Consider the following 25,013-nt stretch of genomic DNA (forward strand, 5'->3'; position numbering starts at 1 on the left):
CCCCCCGCCCCCAACAAACTTTCTTGCAGCCCAGGAGGCTTTGGCAAAGGGCTCGGAAAGGAGATATCCTTGTGGCGTAGGCAGCAGGCACAAGGAACAGTGACTAGTCAGGAAACCGAGATGCCAAGCTCATGCCAGATGGACCCCGGTGATTAGCTTGTTTTGTGACTGTGACACATGGCCGGAAAGGGTTAACCATCCTGCAGGATAAATGACCCAAATTCAACCCTTAAAGACATATTAGCAGATAATGTTTGTGATTTTGTGTGTTTACATATATACTGGTAGAGGTTAACAATGTAATCAAACAGTCTGTGTCTATGCTGTATTCTGTTAATTCAGAGATCAAAAAGACATATGAATATTTAGATGATCTGTAAACATAGTTATATGTATTCATCTCTTTTTGAAATGTCTAGCAAATCACCTGAGAATGGTGGAAAATGGGCAATTGCCTTGTGTTAATCTCTGTAGCTAATTACGGTGATGCTTAGGAAATAGGTCTACTTCAAAGTCTCCATAATTGCCTATTGTTCGCCTAAGGCCTCCAAGCTGTCAAAGAAGGCCTGGAACTGTATAAAGATGGCTGGGTCCCAATCCTTTTTATCTCAGACCTGCTTGATGCTTCATGCAGGGGAAGCTTAAGCCAAAAGGCTAAAAATCTCTAGTCCTGAGTGGGCCACCCTGAATATGGACATTGGACTATAACCTATGAACTAATTCTGAAAGAACTCTTTGCAACTACAAAGCTCACCATCTCTACTATAAATCTGATCTCAGAACTGTACTCATGCCTGTATGTATTTTGATCTTTTAATCAATACTCTGTCTCTTTTCTTTCTTAATAAATTGTACTTTAGTTAAGAAGAATTGGCTGTAAGGATGTAATTGGGTAATATCTGGAATATTCATTAACTTGGGAGGTAATGCGTCCGATCCTTTGGGATTGCTAGAACTTTCTTATATAATGAATAAGATTTTCAGTAATCCTCATCATATTTGACTTGGGTGTCTGGGTGGAGGCCTAAGGCTGGATTGCTGTAAGAGAACTGTGTTGTTGGCTTCTGGGTAACCAGTGAGGTATTAGAGAAGCTGTTTTGTGCTGGCTTGGTAAATCTAAGTATTGGAATAAACACCAGCTTTGGGATTTCCTGCCCCATTCTTTGCAGTTCACCCTGATTGAGTGACCTCAGCTGGCTCCCCTGGGACTCTGGTCACAGTGACGAAATCCCAAGAGCTATGTGTACAACCTACCTAGATGCGGGTTTTCAAAAACCAATGGCAAATAGCTCTAATTTCCTCTTTGCCTGGTGCTGGGGATAGGTCCTGAGCCTGAGAAACGGCAGTCGCTCGCCGTAATGAGACACAACGGAAATCTCCCTCTAACTGAGCAGGGAGTGCTGTGCAATCACTTCCAAATCACCATGGGCTGTTTTATCCACAGACATTAAGCCTGATTTCCATGGCCACGCAAAAAAATCGGTCAAGTAAGATGTGTGATGTGTACACACATGCAATCGCACACTCCCCCACTCCCCACCTGTCTAATACCCACAATCCTGGGACCTCCCACACTCCGTCCCCTGCCAATTCCCTTTGGAGCCAATGGGAGATGCAGTGTCAGCTAAAACATTTCTCTCGCGCTGGTCTGAATGGCTACCTGACTCAGCTGCAAAATAGCCACCATGTACCTGTGGACATCCGATTAGATCATCACCTTTAAAGCCATTAGCTGTCATCGTGATTTCCAGGTCTGAAGGCTGATCTCTCACTGCTGTCCCCTGGGTATCCCAGGGGGGCTGTTTATAGCAGTACAGACCTGTTAACCTCTCACCATCCCACAAGCAGGCAGGATTTCATTGTATTTGCTCTGAGAAGCCACAGTCTGACTAGACAACTTGGTTCGTCCTGCATGTGCACAGGCTTCCGTTGTTCTCAGGCAGCTACAGCATCACGTTGTGTGCACGGATCTGTAGGGTCTCTCTCTGTGGGTTTTAAGTGGGAAGAATGGGTGAGTCTGGGGGACGGTCAGAGGCCAGGACCCTGAAGAGTGGGAACTCAACACTGGCTGCTGAACTCCGCCCTGAAGCACTGTTGATGTCACTGTAGCTACGAAGGGCCGAGTGAGGGCAGGCCCCAAAACACATCTATGGCTTTTGCCCATGGATGTTAGTGAGGAATGGCGAAGGCACCTGCCTGGACTTAGGTCAGTTCCCAGCTCTACCACAGGTGCTCAGGGTGACCGTGGGCAAATCACGTGTTCTGTGTGCCCCTCTGTAAAACGGGGCTGGGAATACGTCCCTCGGCTGTCTCCTCTGCTTAGACAAGCTCTTCAGGACGGTCTGTGTCTCTGCACATGGCACTTACCATAGTGGGACCCTTCTCTCAGATGGGCCCTGGAGGCGTTAGCCTAATACAAGCTCCGGTGTATTGGAACCTCAGTCTAGAAGGCAGGGTGGGCAGGTGAGCGCCTGGTAGACGTGTGTGCGTGTTCTCAGGGAAGCTGATCCACGCTGGTGTCGGACTAATATGCTGCTTCTCTCCACCTCTTGCAAAGACAGCCTCAGTGAGCAAAAAGAAATCGTTGCCCCAAATGGAGACTGACCCCATGGTCCTTGAACTTGGCATTATGACTGGCTGCTTTGCATTATGCCGACAGCCTCCTCCCGAGAAGAACACAGCTGGGTTCTACCAGACTAATCCCTCTTTGGAACAAGATTGATCCCTGTCTCCTTTAACTAGTTTCAAATCTCTTACCCCTTGTAGAGTGCTCAAAGGGATACATCCCCCACCCCCAGCGTACAGTGTGTTACCGTTTGGCACCTCTTTGAGTCGTTTTCATACCTAGCCATCAGCAGGCAGAGAGATGAGTGCAGAAGCATAAGGTGCACATATGCATGTCCTGTAAGGAACAGCTTAACGTGTGTGTTATCAGAGCCTCTTTGGAGAAGGTGGGGTGTTTTCCTACCCCTCCCTGTTCTGATGGCTGGGAATGAATTCAAGCATTTCTCAGATTTTGGCTGCTAACTTGCAGATCGAAAATGTCAGTAGCAAACTTCATTCTCCCCGTGTGTGGGACACAGACATCTCCAATAAGCACCATGTAAGACAAGCAATTTACAGGCTGCTAATAGCTAAGGGCCTGATCCTGAGAGCCCAGCTAACTTTCCAAGGCACCTCTGTTTTCAGATAGCTGTTTGCCCTGAGCTCTGCTGACCTTGTCACTATGAATTGTTTCTGTGAGCGGTAAGGGAATTTCCTACATGAGCTATCTGGCAAGATTCGGACTTAATTTCTTTGAGAGACACTAATTAAACTGCCGGGACTTGTGCTATTTGAAAAGGTCAAGATATTTACATAGACTTGGAAAGCTAAAGCTGCTACAGGCAGATCTGTGCTTGTCAGGTCACGTACCGTGGCAAATGCACATTCTGATAGCTACATAGACACTGCTTTGCCTGTGCAATGGGGGCTGCTCCCTCCTACAGCTGATCCCAGAACCTGCTGCCCAGCCAAAACACACGAGTCCTGCAGCTCTTTAAGGCTTATTAGTTACCAGGACTCAGCCTCCTCCGGTGACACCAGAGTGTGACAAGCACAATGGCTAAAGAGAAGCCTCTTCAATCTGTGAGACCGGCCTCTGGACAGCTCTAATTGTCTTCTCCTGGCTGCCTGGGAAAGAACCTCTCCTCTCCTCTCCTCGCCTCGCCAGCAATCAATCTCCAGCGTCTCTCCTCCCCCCACTCCCAGCTGTTTGAGCCTTCTCCGCTTCACCCACTTGGCTTCTGCCCCCTGGACCTCGGTGTGTTTATTAAAAGTGCATTTGCATGTGGGCTAGCCTGACACTATGACACTCAGCCACACAGGGCGGGGGAAGAGCGCAGAGTCAGGGCCAGCAGCCGGTCTCTTCGCCGGCGGGAGCTGGGAATGCCGTGGAGGCAGCTCGCTTGGCTGCTGTAATGAGCCCACTAGCAGATCCAGGAATAAACCCAAGGGCCCCCAGGACAGTTCTCCTGGCTGGGTTAACACAGCAGAATAAACTCATTCATTGCTAAGGTGGGGCAGTTCACACCTCACCAGCTCCCTTCAGTGTGCAAGTCAGACTCAGAGCCTTTCTGCAACTTACAGCCTGGAGCACATTTGACAGGCCCTTACTGGTCCTCACTAACTCTCCCCAGTGCAGGGTTGCTCTTTTGTGGGAGCTTTTTTCCCAGCATGCCTTTCTGGGGCTGGCCCTTTAAATTCCACAGAGACAGGCAGCTGCAGCCCTTAAGAGGCCAGTTTGCAACTAGCTGCTGTTTGCTGCATCTCTTGCTCTTACAGCTGGTAAGTTATGTTAGTTCTTGTTCTGTTTTCCTGGCGAAAGGGGCTGGTTCTCACCCCCCCTCTTACCGGTCTCAGCCCACACAAAGGAACATGGAACACAACTGTGCAGGGGATGCCCAGAGCTGTGACCCCCTGTTACTGCTCTGCCTTAGCAAGAGGGAGCTTTGCTGTTGCTAGGTTGGGGGCCAGCCTGTCTGCCTGGCCATCAAACTCCTTAGGACTCTGCTAGTCCAAGCCAGGCCTTGCAGGTAGCAATCAGTGAGCCCCCAAAACCTGAGTTTGCCCAAGTCTCCGGAGGTGTAGCTTGACTTCTATATTGGGGGGGGGGGGGGGGGCACGGAGCGGAGCAGAGCCCTGCAGCCAGCGCCACACAGCAGGGTCCAGGCAGGGAGTGCCATCTCCACCCCTGACTCACCTCGGCAGGCCACCCACCTGTCTGGGTTTGGGAGGGGGTGCAACCCAAGATATTAACTCTGGGGGGGTGGGGCGGGCTCAGTTCAAAGTTTGAAAACTGCTCAACGTGGAGGCAGGAGGGCAGCTAGGGGCTGTGTCCAGGCAGGGGTGTAACGCAGGGTGGGGAGGGGGTAGCTAGGGGCTGTGTGCAGGCAGGGGTGTAACGCAGGGTGGGGAGGGGGTAGCGAGGGGCTGTGTGCAGGCAGGGGTGTAACGCAGGGTGGGGAGGGGGTAGCTAGGGGCTGTGTGCAGGCAGGGGTGTAACGCAGGGTGGGGAGGGGGTAGCTAGGGGCTGTGTGCAGGCAGGGGTGTAACGCAGGGTGGGGAGGGGGTAGCGAGGGGCTGTGTGCAGGCAGGGGTGTAACGCAGGGTGGGAAGGGGGTAGCGAGGGGCTGTGTGCAGGCAGGGGTGTAACGCAGGGTGGGGAGGGGGTAGCGAGGGGCTGTGTGCAGGCAGGGGTGTAACGCAGGGTGGGGAGGGGGTAGCGAGGGGCTGTGTGCAGGCAGGGGTGTAACGCAGGGTGGGGTGGGTAGCTAGGGGCTGTGTGCAGGCAGGGGTGTAACGCAGGGTGGGGGCGGGTAGCTAGGGGCTGTGTGCAGGCAGGGGTGTAACGCAGGGTGGGGAGGGGGTAGCTAGGGGCTGTGTGCAGGCAGGGGTGTAACGCAGGGTGGGGAGGGGGTAGCTAGGGGCTGTGTGCAGGCAGGGGTGTAACGCAGGGTGGGGAGGGGGTAGCGAGGGGCTGTGTGCAGGCAGGGGTGTAACGCAGGGTGGGGAGGGGGTAGCGAGGGGCTGTGTGCAGGCAGGGGTGTAACGCAGGGTGGGGGCGGGTAGCTAGGGGCTGTGTGCAGGCAGGGGTGTAACGCAGGGTGGGGAGGGGGTAGCTAGGGGCTGTGTGCAGGCAGGGGTGTAACGCAGGGTGGGGAGGGGGTAGCTAGGGGCTGTGTGCAGGCAGGGGTGTAACGCAGGGTGGGGAGGGGTTAGCGAGGGGCTGTGTGCAGGCAGGGGTGTAACGCAGGGTGGGGTGGGTAGCTAGGGGCTGTGTCCAGGCAGGGGTGTAACGCAGGGTGGGGGCGGGTAGCTAGGGGCTGTGTGCAGGCAGGGGTGTAACGCAGGGTGGGAAGGGGGTAGCGAGGGGCTGTGTGCAGGCAGGGGTGTAACGCAGGGTGGGGAGGGGGTAGCGAGGGGCTGTGTGCAGGCAGGGGTGTAACGCAGGGTGGGGAGGGGGTAGCGAGGGGCTGTGTGCAGGCAGGGGGTAGCTCAGGGTACAGGCAAGTTAACTGAAAATGCACATTTCACGTTAACACCCAGCAGTGAGATGGTTTTGTACTAAAACAAGAACGAGTTTATTAACAAAGACCAGAGATTTAAGTGATACTGAGCAAGAATCAGGGAGACCGGTCTGGTTACAAATCAAACACAACAAAACGTGCTTTCTAGTGACTAAAATTTAATCTTTGTCTAAGCAGGTTTCTCACTCACATCAAGTTTCTAGCAGCTCTTGCCCGTCAGGCCAAGAGAATCCAGCTTTTCCTAGGCTCAAAGGGTGCTGTTCCCTTCTGGCCCCGAGTGAGGGATCTCTCCTATATCCATCTATTACAAGTCCATTGCCTCTGCCTCAAGGGCCAGGAAGGTTTCCTGGGGCGCAGATTCTGTTCCTTGGTGTGATTGTTGAATGGTCTCTCCCATGAGTTTATCTTGAGGGCTTTGTTGATCTCGTATGTAAATGTCTGTTCATTGCCCTCAGCCAGCGAGCTTGCTGGTCAGACAGGTAAATACATGTTCCTCTGTCTAGGACAGGCAGGGTTCATGCTCTGCCTCCCAAACTCATTTTAAGGACAATTTCAGCCCACGGCGCTTTGTATACAATCCGTACCTATGTCACACAGGGAGTTTGGGGAGCAGCGTGTCACCAGTTTACATATGATGCCTTACGGACACCTTTGGGATGCATATTATGACAACAGTGTGTTGGGGCAAGGAGTGTGTCAGGCAGGGGCATACACAAGGGGGGGAAAGCAGAGGCATGGCCCCCCCCCCCCAATCTCCTGCTGCTTCTCCTTCCCTGCTGCTGGAATCCCATGTGATGCCTCGGCCTCCACCCCGTGGCTCACCTCGGTGGGTGTCTGCCAGCAGCAGGGAAGGAGCAGCAGCAGCTGTAGGGATGAGGGGAGGAGCTCAGCCAGCCGCCCTGCTGTTTCCTCCCTCCAGGGCTGCAGGGACACGGAGCATGTCGCTGCTGGGTGTTCCTGCCAGAGGCATCCTGAGAAATCGGGGGTAGGGGGGGTCACACGAACCTTCCATTTGTGTGTGTGTGTGTGTGTGTGTGTAACGTGCCCCTCCAAAGGCGGTCACATTGAAATGCCAGTGCATGTCCCTGGGGTCGGGCCTGCTGGGAGTGACGGTATGGGGGGCCCTCTGCCCGTTGGCATTGAGGGGCTCCCAGGGTGTGTCTGGCTCAGCCCCAGCAAGAGAACATGGAAGGGTGCTCTGCTTCCCCATTAGTAGTGGTGGCGTTGGCAGGATGATCTGTATTCGGAACCAAAGGGGCTGGACACACGTGTGCTCTGGCTAGACAGTTCCAGATAGTTTGGCTGGGATTAGCTCTAGAAGCCGGCCCCAGAAGAATGCAGAGACGCCGTGTTATTCTGTTGCTCATCCTCTCAACAGATGGTGCTGCGCTCATTAGATGAGCTGATCCCTTTCTAAGGGACGCGTTGCTGAGGAGATGCCATCTTGGTGGGTTCTGTTTTCAACGCGCGGCCCAAGCTGCCGACGCGGCGCAGACTGCATGGATGACATATTGTTTGCGCCCGTTAACGGAGACCTTTCCGCTGCCCCCACCAGGCAATGATCGATTGGTGTCCTTTGCGCTCGCTCGCTGCGTTGACACCAGCTGAGGCAACAGACGTTCTTGCTGACGACAGGCTGACTCGCTCCGTTTGGAGGAGCAAGGGTTCCTTAACTGAAATCACTTCCTTGGAGTAATTAGGGATATAATTAGCTAATTAGAGCAAAGTGACAATTCCTTCACTCTACAGGGAGAAAACACTGTACAGAGGAGAGCAATCCTGAAACTCCCCCTCCCCCGCCCACAGCTGCGGGTGTCAACAGGTCTCAGAAGTGGTGTTTACTGGCCTTGCCAGCCCTGTGCTTTCCTCTCCCTCGCTTTGTGAAGGGAGATCAGTTCCTCCAGCTAGCGATGCCTAACTCAAATGGACACCGCTGTCCTCCAGACAGCAAGCTGCTGCCCTGGCTCTCTTCAGGAGTAACTTCTGACTTTACGATTGAGTCTGTGCCTTGCGCCGCATTTCACCGTTTTCCAGCCTTAACCTGGTGATGCAGCCTGTGAAGGTGTTACGCGTGGGGAGGAGACGGGCCTGGCGTTCCCTGCCAGGCGAGAGGCTCGGGCCGAGAGGCTGGTTTTTGAGACGGAGGGTGGACGTGCCCAGTTCTGACTTTGTGCCATGCGAGCTGGGTTGTGGGAGTGGTTTGTGTTTCCGTGGGACAGAGGCTGGCTGGTGCTTCCCGTCAGAAAGATTCATAGCTGAGGTGAAAATTCTGCTTCCAGCCTCTTTCTTGCTTGGTTGCTTTCCCATTTATAAACTAAAACATGAACATGGCCAGAATCTGTAGCCTAGCCTCTGGTAAACCTTTCCGACGGGCTTCAGTACGTCAGCCAGTGGGTAGGGCAGAGGCCACTGAGCTGCTGGAAGTCCTACTTATACTGCCTGGTCTTGGGCCAATTGCTTCCCGCCCCTCTGTTTCCCTTCGCCCCTTTGTCTGCCTTGTCTACTAGAGTGTATGCTCTCTGGCAGGGGCTATACACACAGTGCCTACCACAGGGGGGTGCTAATCTCTGGGGGGGCCCCTAGGCTCTACTGTAATAAACAGAACGTGTTCTGTGCAGGTCAAACACACCGCTGCACAGAAAGGCCCATTTTCAGGACGTAGGTGGTGCACAGGCCTTGGTCAAGCCAATTTTGCCCTGGGCGCATAAAATGTCTCCTCTAGGCTGGGGGGCTCATCCTACTGCTGGTCTGGGGTTCCGTAATCCAGGCCGGCAGCGGGTTGAGCGGGGCCAGCGGCTGGGACCCCGGCTGGCAAGGGGCCGGTGGCCCGATGCCCAGACTGGCAGCGGGCTGGGGAGCTCATCCTGCTGCTGGTCTGGGGTTCCGTAATCCAGGCCAGCAGCGGGCTGAGTGGGGCCAGCGACTGGGACCCCGGCTGGCAGCAGCGTGCCACTAAAGATCAGCCCGCGTGCCGCCTTTGGCACGCATGTCGCAGGTTGCCGACCCCTGTCCTAGGATCAGGTCACACTGCCTCAAAACTCCAAACAGTCTGATTAATATCCTCTTCCCTCCTAAAGCGACAGATGCTCCCAGCTCTAGGCCTGGCACAGATATAGGAACACGCTTAGATCCCGAGCGCCCCTCATTTCCTGCAGTCAGTTGACGTCAAATGTCATTGCCAAGCCTATGAGGGCTGTGGGAAGGTTAGTGTGCTCGCTTTGCAGGCCCCTGTGCCGGAGGAATAGTCCCTTTGGGCCGAGTGGGATTACAAGCATGAATGTCTTTGAGATTCAGTTTCTAGTGAACCCAAAGTCTTAAGCAAATTGAGTCCTACTGTCTCAGTTTCATGTCAAAACCATATGAAACTGAATTTCTCATCAGCTTGATGCAACAAAATTCATTTAAAACGGGGTGACCCTTCTGCCGGATAACAACGTGAATTTGGAGTCTGGAATGACAGCCAGAGCCAAGGGAGTTTTGCATGGTTTTAGGTTTATTGTGAACATTTCACCAGCTTCTAATATACAGATGCTGGTTATGGTAACTCCTAACTTAGTATTTAAGTTACAGCAAAGGATACTCCCTCTGACACTATAAACAGTCCACAATCCTCCTCTTGTTTTATATATTCACTGTAGAGTAATGCCTGGCATTTACATGATCCAACTTATTCTCTGAGATGTTGTTGCAGCTGGGAAAAAAAAACTTTTCAGGATAAACTGGTCTCAACATATTTTTATATTGTGCAAAATATTTTATTTTTTATTGAATAAAAGAGACAAATAAGTAACTTTCCATGAAGCAGAAAGGAGGATAAGTTCCTGGAGTAAATTATTCATTGGGAATTATTTTTCTGCTCTAGAGCAGGATTAATAACCGATATTTTGGTTCAATGGCTGAAATCAGCAATAAGGATCATTGATTGAACCAAAATGTTCATTTTTCAAATTACTGGGCAAAACAAAAAAGTTAAACATTTTCTTATGTTTTCTGGGTTTTTTAAATGCTCTACAAAAAAATAATGGATGAAATTGACCAAAACTTGTGAATAGTTTTGATTGTCCCAAATCTGCATTTTTTGGCGAATAAAACTATTTGGGTGAAATTTTTCAGGTGACTCTATTCAGTTCTGTTTTATCAATCACTTGCTTATTCTATTGTAGCACCCAAATACCTTAATCAGGATCATAGTCTCATTGTGCTAGGGTGCTGCACAAATCCAAATGAAGAAACAGTGCCTGTCCTGGAAATTTTACAATTTAAGGCCAAAATCCTGCAGATAGATGTGACTAGGCCAAGGGGGTTGGCTGTCCAGATCCATCTGCAAGATTTAGCACTAAATAAGCATGTCACAAGGCAGAAGAAGAACCAAGGTAAGGGAAGGAAGATGAGTGCTTATAAATACAGAGTAGAACTGAATAAAAAATTTCATATGAAACTTTTTTTGGCAAAAACTTCAGATTTGGTGACATTAACATTTTGCAAATTCATACTGGTGCTGCCAAATTGTTTTGGTCGAAAAAAAATTCCCAAATTGAAATGTTTCATTTTGATATTTTTGAAGTGAAACATTTCAATTTTTTTAATTCAAACCAACTTTTCTTATCAAAATGTCCTTTGTTTTTTAAAAAGTAATCAAAAACATTTTAAAATGACCAAAATAAAACAAAATGTTTCATTTAATCCTCAATGAATTTTTTTTCTCGAATTGCCAACAAAGTGAAAAATGCACAGTGCAAGTTATGAGTAGGACTGTCCAGGAAACAGAAATTCTATTTCACAAAAAATGTTGAGGTTTCAATTTTATTTTATTTTGTTCCACATTGGAACAAGAACAAGACCTTTCAAAATTTCAAGAGAGAGGACACCTCCCCAGAAAAGCTGGAATCCCAGTGGTTCAGGTGCTTGCCTAGGATGTGGGTGATCCAGGGTCCAGTTCTGCTCTGAATCCGATAAGTTTCAGTGCAAAGCTTTGGTTTTGATGAATCAGCTGCATCTTGCTTTTGATAGGTGTAAGCTTGGGCAGCGGGTATCATAGGCTGGGGGAGGCTGTCTCCCCCCAAATAGCCAGGCATGGCCCCGCCCATACTCCGCCCCCAGACCCGCCTCCTGCTTCCACTCCGGGTAGCTCCAGTCTCCCTGTGGGGTGGCCCTGGCTCGGGTCGTGCCACCTGCCCTTCCAACGCTCCAGGGTGGGAGGGAAGGCTGGGACCGTGCCTCCCGCTCTGGGGCTGGGCAGGGAGGCTGGCAGCACTAGCCTGGGGCGGGGGGCCAGTGGCTGTGTTGGGGGGTGGGGCGGACTTTGGGCTCTGCAGGTTGGAAGGGGTGTGGGGCCTCAGGCAGAAGGAGTCTAGCCTGCCCCAGCCGGCCGTTCATGCGTTGCCCATAGGTGTAAGTGGGGAGAGCTGCTGCTCCCCTTTGAACTATGAAATGAACACTCGCCTTTTCTCCAGCGATTTCTCTCCTTGCAGCATCTCCTCACCTTATGCCATGCTTCCCGCTGTGCAACTCAATTGCCTGGAATAGGATTGCAAGTTTTTAAGGTTAACAATTTAGCCCTAGCACCCAAAATACACTTCTTTCATTCAACCGAGTTTTTGTTGATACTATAGTGAATCTAGCCCTCCTAGGGTGACCAGATATCCTGATTTTATAGGGACAGTCCCAATTTTTGAGTCTTTTCCTTATATAGGCGCCTATTATCCCTCACCCCCGTCCCCGATTTTTTAGTCTTTTTTTAAATATAAGTTCCTATTATTCCCCACCCCTACACTTGCTGTTTGGTCATCCCTCCTCAGTTGTCACTGTCTGATCAGAAGTTCTGGCGTGCAGATGGAAGAGCAGTTCTGATTCCACCCAGAAAATGGCAGTGGAAAACTCGCCCGAATTGCTTCATTACAAGGTTAAGTTCAGAAAGCGGAGCTGGCGGGAAAACCAACATTCTTCTGGTTGGAAAAATGTGGAATGAAAAAATCTTTGTTCAGAACTTGGAATGGTAAAATGTTGGGTTTCCCACAGGGAGTTTTGAATGGCGTCAAAATGAAAATGTTCTGAACCGACATTTTTAAAACAAATTTGTTTTGTCTCCTTTCAACTTAAAATGTTGTGTTGGGTTTTTGACTGAAGAATCAAAGAGAAACAATATTTTAAGTCAAAAGGAAAAGCTTTGTCTGGATGTTTCCCCCGGGAAAATCAAACTTTGTCATCAGAACTGATGTGTTCCCCATGAGGAATGCCTGTCCCAATTCAACTGGTTTGTGGGGAGATTTTCCCCAGACTAAACGTCAGCCAGCTCCATCAAACAGCTGTGCAGAGAAGCAGCTTGTCAGAGGGGCAGGTGGGTGAATTCCCAGCTATGCAATTAATCAAACCAGTTCAGGTTGTTTCTAATAGCAAAGAAGCAGCGGATTCTACCGCTGTTTCAATAAAGGTGCTCAGGTCACCAGACTTATGCCATGCTGTGGAACCTCTGCATCTCTTCAACAAAATCCTCTGGCACTTGAAATAATGAGCTCTGCTACTTCGGTGTGTTTTATACATCCTGCCTTGAATGCAAAGAACCTGCCTTCCCTCTGCTAACCAGGCTCAACAGTCTATCCCGAAGCCTGTCTGCTTCACTAACGCTCTTTCAGAGAAATGCTCAATTATTGCAAAGTAAAGGTTTGCTTTTCAGGAGAGTCCAATCCACAGAAGCACCCTCTTGTGCAAAGGCAAACTGCCCCTTCTCGCGCGTTTCGCGGTGCCTTGGTGATGGTTTTCTGGAGGAGGGAATGGGGTACGTATAGAAAATTAACTGCTCTGAAGATAGTTTCCCACCCACAAAGCTGGAGAAGTTTTAATATTGGAGCTTCCTAATCAAATCTCCCAGGAGACAAGGGCATGATTTGTTCTTGCTTCTCGGAGACCTTAACATCCAAGTGCTAAGAGACTTTGATGGCTGGGAGCAGGTTTGGGGCCAGCGTGGAAAGGACAAGGGAGGAAATGTGCTTGAATTGTGTAGTCAGAACCTACTGATGATGAAACATGATAAGATGAAAAGTGACACCTCCTGCAAGCAGAACAAGGCTCAAGGGCTTACCAGGAGCTCCCCTCTAGGACAGCTTGACGCTGAACAGTGATGGAAGGGGAACAACTTAAACCTGCCCGGGCATTGTGAATGGTGCAGGCCGGGGGCGGCGTGGGGTGGCTGAGGAGAGAGCTGAGGAAAAAGGTCCACTGCCTGGGGAGAGGTGGCACTCAGGCAGGGTACCGAGATCTAGGTATAAATGCAACCCCCAGATGACATGAATGGGGAGAGGCGAGGGGGTGTGGGTGTGGAGCCGGTAAGCTGTGGTAGTACTCTCATTCTTTGGGGAAGGAGGAGTTCGCCTGGGCTGTGATCCATTGGACGGAGGTGTTCAGGGAGCAGACAGAAATGCTGGGATGGAAGTGCTATGTGAGATGGCCACGGGAGATTTTGACATTGTGAATCAGCTCGGTGGCAAGTTCAATGAACTGGAAACAAGAAAGGCTAGGAGGCATGGAGAGGAAATGCACGTGAGGAAGAGGGATTCTTTTGTGACTGGCAGCTGTATGTGACTTTGACAGATGCCAGGGCCGGGTGCTGTTTTGGGTATGGCTCGTATGAGAGAAAAGGGGGTAAAATGCATGAGCCCTTGTAGCTTCAGCAGATATGAAATGCTCCATCAGCTCAGCTTCTGGTCCTTTCAGTTTAACTCCTTATTGCCAATGGCTGCCTAGCAGCAGCAAGAAGCTAGCCTGCTAGTGTGTCTGGATTGGTATTGGAGAGGCAGCGGTCAGCCTGCGTGTAAAGGAAAAGGTGAGACCCAGAAGATTGGGTTAAGGTGGAGAGAGGCTCGGACTCAAACAGAATGGTCAGAACCTCTTTGCTCCGGACATTCTCTGGGTCCAAGCTGTAAAAATCCAGGGTGCATCATTTGGGAGTGACGAGAGGCATGTGTGGGCCAGGCAGGGTGGGGCTGGGGAGATGTCCAAGGCTGAGGTTCCATCTCCAGCGGTTGGAGGGAGGCAGCTGCTCATAGCTGGCTTGTAGAGACGGGAGGGCTGGAGGCTCAGATGAGGGTTTGCGTTAGCAGCATTGGAGTATTTGTTGGGGATGCCTCCCTTTTAAATTGGTCCCAATTCTATTGCTCTTCAGATTACAAAAAAATACACTAGAGTGCTCAGCAAAGGTAATTGGGCCAAATTCAGGAAGTGCAGATAGTCTCTGAAAATGCAAAGCTCCGGTGGCCACAAATGCTGCTGGCTGAAACTCTCCTGAAGCTCGGCTGATGATTGGAGTGGTTTTATATTATCTGAGCTGGTTCGTCCACACCCAGAGATGCCCCAGAACACGGCACCGATGTCTCCTGTGTTCTTAAGAAGCTGCTAGGAATCTCAAGAGGAAATTAAATATACATAGATTCTAATCCTCCGACATCTTGCCTGGGGGTTAATTTTAGTATCTGTCTTTCCTTAACCAGAAAGAAAATAATTCTGAAAACCCGGTGGCTTTGCGCTTCTGCACCCCCAGCGCCTGATCAGTGTGAGCATTCTGTGTGGGCGAGGAGCCTTTCTGTGTCAGTGCCTTGCGTCAGGGCAGCGTTGTGCTGCTGGCCGGTTGCCTGAAAGCCAGGGGAGAAGGTCTGGCCACTTGTGGATTCCCCTGGGGTACCAGAGTCATCAGGGTTGATGCCACCGCAGGAGATCCCAGGCCACCCCCTGGACGGTAGGTGTGGCCTGAGGAAAGGCGAATGGGCCTGGGATTACTTATGCCCCAGTTAACCCTAGCTGGCAAATGGCTTCTTAGGGCCATAGGTAGCTGGTGCAACTTCGAATACCCCGAGGGCTGATCTGATTTGTGCCTTGCAATCAGCCAGGTGCCTGGCAGCACCTCTATGGGTGGGTGGGTGAGGAGTGGCACACAGGTGATTTAAAGCCACCTTCATCCTTCACCACCTCAACCCATGCCAGGAACATGAGGGGAAGACCTCAGAGCCCAGCCCAAGATGGAGGAGTGTGAGTGTGCAAAAATATTTCTCTGTTGATTGGCGAAGGAAGTTTGACATTACTGCCCTGAGAAGCCTTTATGGGGCAAGACAAAGCCGAGCACAAACGTGAGCTAGAGCACGTGTGGTAGAACATACAGAGAGACCAAGCCTGGCGTGATTGCGGTGGGGGTATCCTGGGTGCAGCGTCTGGGTGCGACTCTAATGCCACTGATGTTTCAACTTCAGAGAGGAAACACACGTTATCTGGTTTTTTAAAAAACATTTCCTTCCTCTGGACCACCAGGGATGGCCACGGCTGGAGATGGAACCCGGGATGGGGCGGGCCAGGGCTCTGAGCTGGCACGGTGATGGAGCGTTCTCTCTCTCAGGTGCGTGGCTGGCTAGTTCTTGCTCACGGTCTCAGGGTCTAACTGATCACCATGTGTGGGGTCAGGAAGGGATTTTCCCTCCAGATCCGATTGGCAGCGACCCTGGGGGTTTTTCACCTCCCTCTGCAGCATGTGGGTCATTTGCCAGGAGTCTCTGTGTACATCTCACTGAATCATTTCCCTGCTTTCGCAGAGACCTTGGACACGGGTGTGTCTCAGGGCCTCGTATTCTCTCCCTGTGGCACATCATTGTTTCGTTCCCGGGGGCTGTTATACTTTGGTCTCATTTTGGCTGCTGAGTTCAGTGTGCGGATGCTGGGGGATGGGAGTGGCCTATGCTAAACGGGAGGTCAGACCAGATGATCTGGGGGATCCCTTCTGGCCTTAAACTACAACTCAAAAACTCATCATTTCCCCCAAAGTGCTTTTCAACACTGTCCCCAGGTCACCTCTGCTCTGAGGGGCCTCTGCAAATCCCATTGGTGCCAGTGGGCGAATACTTGGGCTTTTGCCCTGAATGAAGGGCTCATCTATAGCCTTTTTCCCCACTTCTGCTACAAAATACTGTCCCCACTGTGGAACCTGCTAGCGACACCCAGGGTGACCAGATGTCCTGATTTTATAGAGGGCTTTTTCTTATATAGGCACCTATTACCCACCACCCCCTGTCCCGATTTTTCACACTTGCTGTCTGGTCACCCTAGCGACACCTATGGGTGAAAACACAGCAGCGACAAGTTTTGCATGGCACCGAACCAGGGTGCATGGTGCAAAGGAGGAGTTTGTATTGCACTTGCTCTGAGTTGCGTAGCACGGGGGTGGTTGTAAATATGTAAACGTGCTTTTTAAAAATAAACCCGTTGAGTATCAGGGCTGCAGCTAGGAGCCCTGGGGCCTTTAAATCACCCACAGAGCTACCAGCTGCAGAGTCGGCTGGGAGCCCTGGGGCGATTTAAAGGGCCTGGGGTTCTGGCTGCCGCTACTGCAGTGGAGCTCCGGGCCATTTAAATTGCAGATGGAGCCCTGTCGCCGCTACCTCAGGGCTCTGGCAGTGGGGCTCAAGAGGCAATTTAAAAGGCTGCTGTGGGGAGCCCTGGGCCCTTTAAATCGCCAGCTGGGTCTGGCACGGCGCACCGGCTCTTGCCGATACACCGTACCATACCGTACTGGCTTGCTTTCACCTCTGGCAGCAGGACCAAACCCCTGGAGCGGTGCTTAGAAAGTAGCCTTTGGCTTGTCATTTGGCACTTGTGGGGTTTTGGGCTGCTCTGTCTGTTAGCATTTGCCTGGAACTTTTTAAAAAATAAAGCTGGAAGGAAAGAGGAGGCGCTGCTTTGTGACCAAGCTGTTGTGAGCTCGTCGTGTTAAGGATGATCAAAGGGTGAGCCTGAGCAGTTGGTGATAACACACATCCCTTAATTTCACTTGAAAGGTCTGGCGAGCTTTCTCTTGTTCTGGCTCCCAGCATGGGATCGTCAGCTCGGATTAATAAGCCAGTCGGACTATCCCTTTGTTCTTTGGTAGCAGTGCAGTTAATTCCTCAGATGCATAGTGCAGGAGGAGTAGACAACCCTTTCATTTGTGATATTACCGCTCTTCACTGCATTGTTTGGCCGGGGGGTGGGGGAGGGTGGAGTGGGGAGATGGCAAAGTTCATAACTTCAGCTGGTCATTTCAAGTGTCCCGTTACCAAGACAAACCACACACCCATCTATACTTTAGTTTAATTGCTGCTTTTTCCAAACACTTCAAAGCATGTTTCTAAGCACAGTGTGCAGCACATATTATTAGATTTGTTTTTGGAATATAATGATAAACTGTTGCCACTATGGATGTAGACATAATTATCCTAAATCTATTTTAATCTATTCTGCCTCTTAAATATTCTATGTTCTCTTTTAATAAGAGAACGTTCAGCCTTTGATGTTCTAGCGGAGGTGTCGAACACTCTCCTCTCCTTGCTAGAAATGTTAATTGAATAGCCTGCATTTCTCTTCATTAGCTGCATTAACACCTTTTAATATCGCTTTAAAATCTTGTTCAATTTACTTTCTTTAATCTTTTCCTTTCCCAAAGTGTCGCCTCACTTTGATCCTCATCTTCGTCTTTTCTTTGATGACAACTTGGAGCTTAATTTGTATTTGAATTGAAATGGAAATTTCCTAATTACCCAGAATTCAGTGTTACGCCATCAGTGTACATTTTACCATGGCATTTTGATATCTGAATTAGCGCTATATGCCTCCCGTTCCCACCAATCTATGGGGGAGGGGAACATGTGTGCAATCTAATATTTGTCTCTAAACCTCAACCTCTCAACTTTATTCCCCAGCCCCAACACAGACGTGCACGTGAGCTCTTTTACTGTCCCGTGCTACAGCGTGCACAGGCTGCGTGACTACTCACTCCTGCGAGGCAGGGAACACTCGCACCTGGATTCCACACATGCTTAAGTTTCAGCATTTAGGCAGTGCCATTGAAGTATGTGTAACTGCTTTGTTGGGTCAGGGCCACAAGACTCGCTGTCTTGTTGGATCCAATTAAAAGTGACGATGATCGAAAGGTGCCAAACAACAATTTACCTGATTTCTCTCGTCTCAGTGTGGCCTAGTTAACCCTGCCCCCTTTCCTTTATTTCTTATTGAAAGAGGCAGCATCAGCTGGAGCCTGTTCAAGCTAGGAAAATAGAAAACTTTAAAAAATGGGATTTCCTTTCCCTTGTTTGTGTGGGATTAGTTTTCTCTGTAGTATTTCTCTCTGCTTTGTACTGGGTGCTGTTCTGGCTCCGGGGTGAGTTGGCACTCGGCATGGAAAAAAAAAGACGGTTACTTTGAGTGTTCTCCAGGGAGACCCGATGGTTTGGCAAGGATTTCAGATTCGATCAACGGAGAAGTTTCACACAGTCACAGCCTTAAAAAAACAAAAACAAAACCCCAAACCAAAAAACTCTACACTGCGGTCAGCTGGGCTCAGGGCATGCTCTCCATCACTGGCCGTCCAGCCATCTCCTCTCTCACTTCATCTGACCTGGGTCACCTGTGAAGCATGGAAGGTGGTGGAGGGTTTACAAGCCATTCTATCTACTGTGGCGGGCAAAAGATTATAATAAAGTCCTACCCAAACCATCAGTAGCTGGCAGCTGTTTCCCCCCCAGGATGCTGGATGCTCAGTGATTCCACCACACTCCAAGGAGACCCTCCGAATGCGCAGACGCCCTGTGTTCCTGAGAGTCATTACACAGTCAAAGCCGAGAAGCAGATGTCGGCTGTTGCAGCCTTGCTTTATGCCTTGTGTGCTGCGCTGTACGTGATCTCATCTATCCTGTCTCCTGCTCCTCCCACATGCATCTCCCTAACGCTCGCCTCCCCAGCTAGTCTGAACTGTCATTCTCCCCAGTTTTTCTCTCGTTAGGTACAAACTCTGTGTTGCACGGAAGCCCCAGAGTCAGCCTGTCCTCCTGCTGGTCCCACTCGTTGGCTAGGTCACAGAGGTGTGTTTCCCTGCGGCTGTGTTCTACTAACTGTGATTGGGTTATAAATGTTCAGAGCTGCACAAGGAACTTTATTAGGCCTACAAAGCCCATGTGTTCTCGAGTGCCATCTACTGGCACCTTATCCATTGATTAGCTATTTACATACGTGCAGAACGCTTATTTAACCGCCAGCTTGCTTGCAGGGGCCCTTTGTCTCCCTCTAGTGGTGGCTAGGGCCCCTAGAAATGATGAGCCTGCTACAGTCTTGGCTAACAGCTGTGAGTCTTTTAGCTCAGGTAGTAGAAGTTCATGTGTTTAGCTCCAGAGGTTTGATCCCCGCTGCCGACACCCATGAGGGGGTCAGCATTACACTTCAAACAGTAATCGCTAGGGGTGTGGATGCTCTTAGTCTGTTTCTCTGATGTACAGATTCTAGATCCAACGACGGTTTGTTGGCCCAATGCCATTTTCTGAGGGGAGGGTTTACAGTAGGTTGTAAATGAGTCACGTTCAAGTTCACTGAGGTGTTTTAAAACGAACTCTGTTCCTGGGGTTTACCTCTGTTTCTTGCTGCTTTTCCTCCCTACTCCTCTGTCATAGATAATGATCAATGCAGTACACCTGAGTCCAGGGAAAGCAGAGTACGTGCATTATGAACCCGGGAAGGTTTATAGCTCTCCTTGCAGTTAAATTAAACTGCAGAAATCGACGCTTGCCGTGTACATGGCTTGCTAATTGAGCTTTCTGTGCCCACCTCCTCCGCTGCAGTTTTCACCTTACAAATAACACCGTAATCGCCGGTGCTTTGTGATTTAGCTCTGTGAGTGATTCCGGCCTCGTGAGTCTGGAGTGGGGAAATGTAACTTTTTTTAAATTCAGTATGAGCATGTTGATGATTTATGTCCTTGGTGTATTTATGTCCCCACTCCTGCTCCCAGGAGATATTTTGTATTGCTGTCTATCTGCAACATCTCTGCCAGCTCCAGCCTTGTTTTTTATTAATGGACTAAAGCTGAGGGTATATTGATTTCCCAGTTATAGCTTTGAAGTTGTAGGCCTGTTTAGATGGCAGTGTACATGAGCTTATACATTTATGTAAATTCTCCCTGCCTAGGTAAATAAGGAGATCGAGTGTTGAGGAAGCAGGCGGCTGGGTGGTGGACACCCAGCGGATTTTAAAGCCCTATGTATGAGATGACCGTTTTGTTATGATCTGGGAGTTGTGCATATGTTGGCAACAAGCAGGAACATTTCATAGCACGTGCTATTTTCCATGCAGTGATCACTAAGGACCTGATCCAAAGCTCATTGAAGTAAAAAGGATCTTTCTACTGACTACAATGAGCTTTGGATAAACCACTGATTTCTGCCTGTCCCACCCCCGGAATGTACTTTACTCCAAGGTTATTCTTTAGCTAGTTCAGTTTTTGAAACCAGCCTCTTTGTGCAAACAAACCAGTTTATAAAGTTTCATTGATTGCAGGGTGTGTGTGTGTTCCTCTAATGCAGTGTTTCCCAAACCTGGGACACCGCTTGTGCAGGGAAAGCCCCTGGCAGGCCGGGCTGGTTTGTTTACCTGCTGTGTCCTCAGGTTCAGCTGATCACAGCTCTCACTGGCCGTGGTTTGCTGCTCCAGGCCAATGGGAGCTGCTGGAAGTGGCACGGGCCGTTTCCCGCAGCCCCCGTTGGCCTGGAGCAGCGAACCGCGGCCAGTGGGAGCTGTGATCGGCCCGACCTGCAGACGTAAACAAACTGGCCCGGCCCGCCAGGGGCTTTCCCTACACAAGTGGTGTCCCAAGATTGGGAAACACTGCTCTAATGCAACAGATCTTATAGAATCATAGAATATCAGGGTTGGAAGGGACCCCAGGAGGTATCTAGTCCAACCCCCTGCTCAAAGCAGGACCAATCCCCAGACAGATTTTTACCCCAGTTCCTAAGTGGCCCCCTCAAGGATTGAGCTCACAACCCTGGGTTTAGCAGGCCAATGCTCAAACCACCAAGCTATCTCTCCACCCCTCATAGACACACATACATGGAAGCAAGTCTAATACATGGGCTGAGCCCTTAACTGTGTTAGGATTAGAGAGAAATCCTTCAGCTGCATAGGTCAGGCTCTGTGAGTTTCAGAGATAACAGCCTTTATAAAAGTGTCCTGAAGGTGTTGTAAGGATTATCTTACAGAAATGGTATTGGAGCCATTCATTTCTAAGTAGGAAGATACAGTAGACTATAGACTTTGATCTACAAGTCATACATACAAATGGATGAGATATCACACTGGTCTTTGAAAGAAAGAGAAGCACCTTTCTGGTTTTTGCAGGCTTAAAATACAACAATGCAAGAATCAGGTTGTGCATTTGAGAGAAAAATATCTATCCTCTCTTTAAAGATCTTATTCTTGGTGCTCATAATCAGAAAACTTGGTGTATTCAGTAATGACGAATGGGCACGCTTTGTAACAATAACCTTCGTTATGAATCATACTTGTGTGAACCCCACACATAGTACTTACTGAGCCCAAGAGGCTGATGATTGACTGATTTATTGTTCACAGTCCTGTCCTGATTTCTGAAAATATATTCTTTATTCATAAATATTCTCCTAGTAGTTCAGGCCGGGGAATACTCACTCGCTTGAGACTGATTGGCCACATACTATGTTTCCTGTTTCCTGATTGGATGACTGAAATGTAAACAGGAGAATAACCAGTGGTGAATAATGCATTCTGAATAGGGCTGTGATGGCGGATGGAGGACTGAGACTCAGGCGATCTGCGTTCAATTCCCAGATCTGCCAAGTTTTTTTGGGTGAACTTGGCTAAATCATTTACTTTCTCTCTGACTCAGTTCCTTATCTATTACATAGGAATAATACCGGTAAATCTTCCCTACCTCACAGGAGTAAAAAATGAATGACTGAGTGGTGCTCAGATATATGGTAATGAGGGGTCAAATAAGAGAGAGGTGAAGCATTGAGAAGACTTTCATGAAAGCCAGTGGCTGTACGAATACTGATGGCTAGCTGGTAATGTTGTCCTTGTGAATAGAAGAGAATCTAGCTGAGTAATTCATTCAATGGCTATATTCACAAATCTGTGTCCATCTTTTTCATTATTTGACCAACATGAATATTTACATGGGAACATGAAACATTAACTAGCAGCAACAGTAATCATAGCTAGGCTCAGCGTGATTGTGATAGCACTTCTAAGCATAATGGCTATGGAGCAAACCAGGCTGATTCAGGAAATTTGTATGCACCTCTGGAGCACCTGCCCCCCCCTCGCCCCCCAAACAACACGGCACCATTTTCTGAACATGGCACTGTGCACATGGAGATGCTGTCTTGATGAGTAGCTGTATCATGCCAGGGTGATGCTGCTACAACTCCTCATCGGTGAAAATGGCCCCAAGACTCCTTGGTCATTGAGGGTTTAGAGGTTGCCACTGGCTAGTCTGGTGGGGTCTGAGGTCCTGCAACCTGTACACCTCTAGTTATGTGTAACAGTGGAAGATTTACAGCTGCTCTGTGCATGGAGCGGGTGGCACAGAGAGGGTTTTTTAACCCTAAGAACATGAGCGGGGTTATAGTTGGGCTGGTAGGGAAGTGGACTGCTGGGGTTAAACCTGGGTTTACATGAGAGCTGGGATGTCCAACTGATGGTCAAAAACGTTGCAGAAGTGGTTGTCTTTGCCTCTAGCAGGTGTAAGCTCTCTTGGTAGAGCAGCCCTAAGGTGATGGGAGATGCTCAGCCCTCTTGGTCATGGGGTTTGTACTGGGATTCAACCGTTGTGGGTGCACATGGGGAGGGGCAGTATCTAATAGGCAAAGGCTTCAGTTCAGTGCATGCAAATGACTGGAGGAAAATGCTGATCTCACTGATGCAGGCTTTCCCGCTGTGTTATTGGCTAGGGAAGGGAATGGTCCCCTGGTTGGCATGTACCGTTAGTGAGGTCAGTGAGGTTGAACCCGGACAAAAGTGCCTTGATCTTGCTCCCCCCCGCAAAGATCAGGGTTGCTTCTTACCATGCCCCCCAAGTAAGCTGGCCCTTGATATTCGGGGCTGGAGGGAAGCCAAAGAGATGGATGGCTGGAGTTGGGGTGGGGTGAGGCCAGGACGCACTGTGGTCTGTGCAGCACTTTGCACACTGCTGCCTCTGGGCAAACAACAAAGAGAGGGACTTCTGTTGGCCACAGTTCCCTTGGCATGTGAAGATCCCTTGCTGACCACAGGTTGCAGCCTCTAGGACAACTACATGCTTAGTCAGCGTGCCAGCCCCAAACCAACCAGGTCCAGTGTAACTCAGGGCTCTGAGAGGCTGGTGCATAAGGAGTCTAAGGCCTGGTCTACACTAAGGCGGGGGGGTCGAACTAGGGTACGCAAGTTCAGCTACGCGAATAGCGTAGCTGAACTCGAAGTTCCCTAGTTCGAACTACTTACCCGTCCAGACGCCGCGGGATCGAAGTCCGCGGCTCCAAGGTCGACTCCGCCACCGCCGTTCACGGTGGTGGAGTTCCGGAGTCGACCGGAGCGCGTGGGGAGTTTGAACTATCGCGTCTTGATTAGACGCGATAGTTCGAACTCCGAGAAGTCGAACTCACCGCGTCGACCCGCGCGGTAAGTATAGACCTACCCTAAGGGTATTTCCAGGATCAAAGCTGGGTTTTTGAATCAAACCGTCCAAGTTCCCAGCACTTTCTCGGCGGAAACAGTGTGTAACCAAGGTTTCCTTTTCTTACACAGCTTTGCTGGAACCGAGAGGATCTGGATGTGTTATTTACCGTATTGCTTCAAAGGATTCTCAACAAGGTGCCTGATCTCTACAACAGTAAGTACAAATGTGAAAACGCAGCTAACCATCGAGTGCGGTGTCCTCTAAACTCTGACCGGATTCCACAGCAGGGAGAGGACCCACCTTAAGATTTGACGTGCAGTTTGGGCAGTTACCATGCAGTGTTCTGTTGTTGTACATTGATTAGAGACAGGAGGAAAAAGAGATTGTTGGCTGCAAAGAGGCCAGGAAACGTGCTGCTTCTATCAGAGGAAGAGAAGTGACATTTGTATAATGCTTTCCATCGTCACACACATTAACTACTCCTTGCTATGAACGTAGGAAATCTGAAGAAGCCGGACAAAGGGATTAGGTGACTTGTTCAAGGCCACAAAATGTGTGTGTGTCAGAGAGGGAATTGGAATTGCAGACTCTTAATGAATCATGGATATTGCACGTATCTGTGCCCAGAGAAAGGACCGTTAGTGGAGTATGACCAATGTGGTAGGTTGGAATGAATGATTTCTAATGGCCGTAGATTGTAGGGGCAGTAAAATAATGGACTCCAAAGCCTGTGCAGCTAGGGAGAATGGGAATCCTCCCCTTGAACAGCCTGTCTGGTGCAGGGGACTAGACGGGTAGGACATTGTTTCAGACGGAGACAGGATGCACGCGAGGAGCAAATTCTGCTTTTGTGTGTTTGCAAACTACTTCTGTTGGCATCAATGGGTTGCTCTATGCATGTGTGCGAGCAGAATTTGGCCTGAAGGATCCAGCTGCAATAGGAGAGAGTTTTGTTAGGCTGCGGCATCTTCCCTTCGGCTGGACCCTCTTTGGCTATGAAAACCCAACATGCTGAGTGCTGCAGGTTGGTGCACGTGGGTAGGCCACCATTTCCCTATGGCATACACTTGTTCCCCAGCTTCAAGCCACTGGAAGGGAGAATGTAACCTAGAACATGCTGGCTTCCCTCCATTCTTGTTGCTTCTGGGGTTGTCCTGTCTATATGCTGTGCTTTATCGCAGTGGCATCAGTCTTCCTGGCTCTCATTCCAAGTTCCAAACACCACATCCCGCCTTAATCTCATTCATTGGCTTAACAAATACATGAGGTTATACTGGTGGAGTGTGTCAGCCCCTTTGCACAGCGCTGTCTGGTGTTGGGAACCTTTCTAGGAGTTGCATTACCTACCCACCTGATTTGTGGGCACTGCCAGGTGGTTGGATGTTTACATGCCATCATTTGTGTCTGCAACTCATTCTACCTGCAGTTATTTTGGGGGCTCTGCGAGGGGGGCTGCTTTAAGTTCCCTTTGAAAA

At 49.8% G+C, this 25,013-nt stretch overlaps 1 long non-coding RNA gene across 2 annotated transcripts in view; it reads left to right on the top strand.

Moving 5' to 3' along the window:
- Window positions 1-4,241: 4,241 nt before the first annotated feature.
- Window positions 4,242-25,013, top strand: part of LOC123344385 — a 133,110-nt gene continuing 112,338 nt past the window's right edge. For both annotated transcript variants that reach the window (XR_006572535.1, XR_006572534.1), the window contains exons 1-2: window positions 4,242-4,326; window positions 23,667-23,751. This is a non-coding gene — a long non-coding RNA (uncharacterized LOC123344385). The remainder of the gene's footprint in view (window positions 4,327-23,666; window positions 23,752-25,013) is intronic.

Source organism: Mauremys mutica, chromosome 11, assembly GCF_020497125.1.
Source record: "Mauremys mutica isolate MM-2020 ecotype Southern chromosome 11, ASM2049712v1, whole genome shotgun sequence".
Taxonomy (NCBI): domain Eukaryota; kingdom Metazoa; phylum Chordata; order Testudines; family Geoemydidae; genus Mauremys; species Mauremys mutica.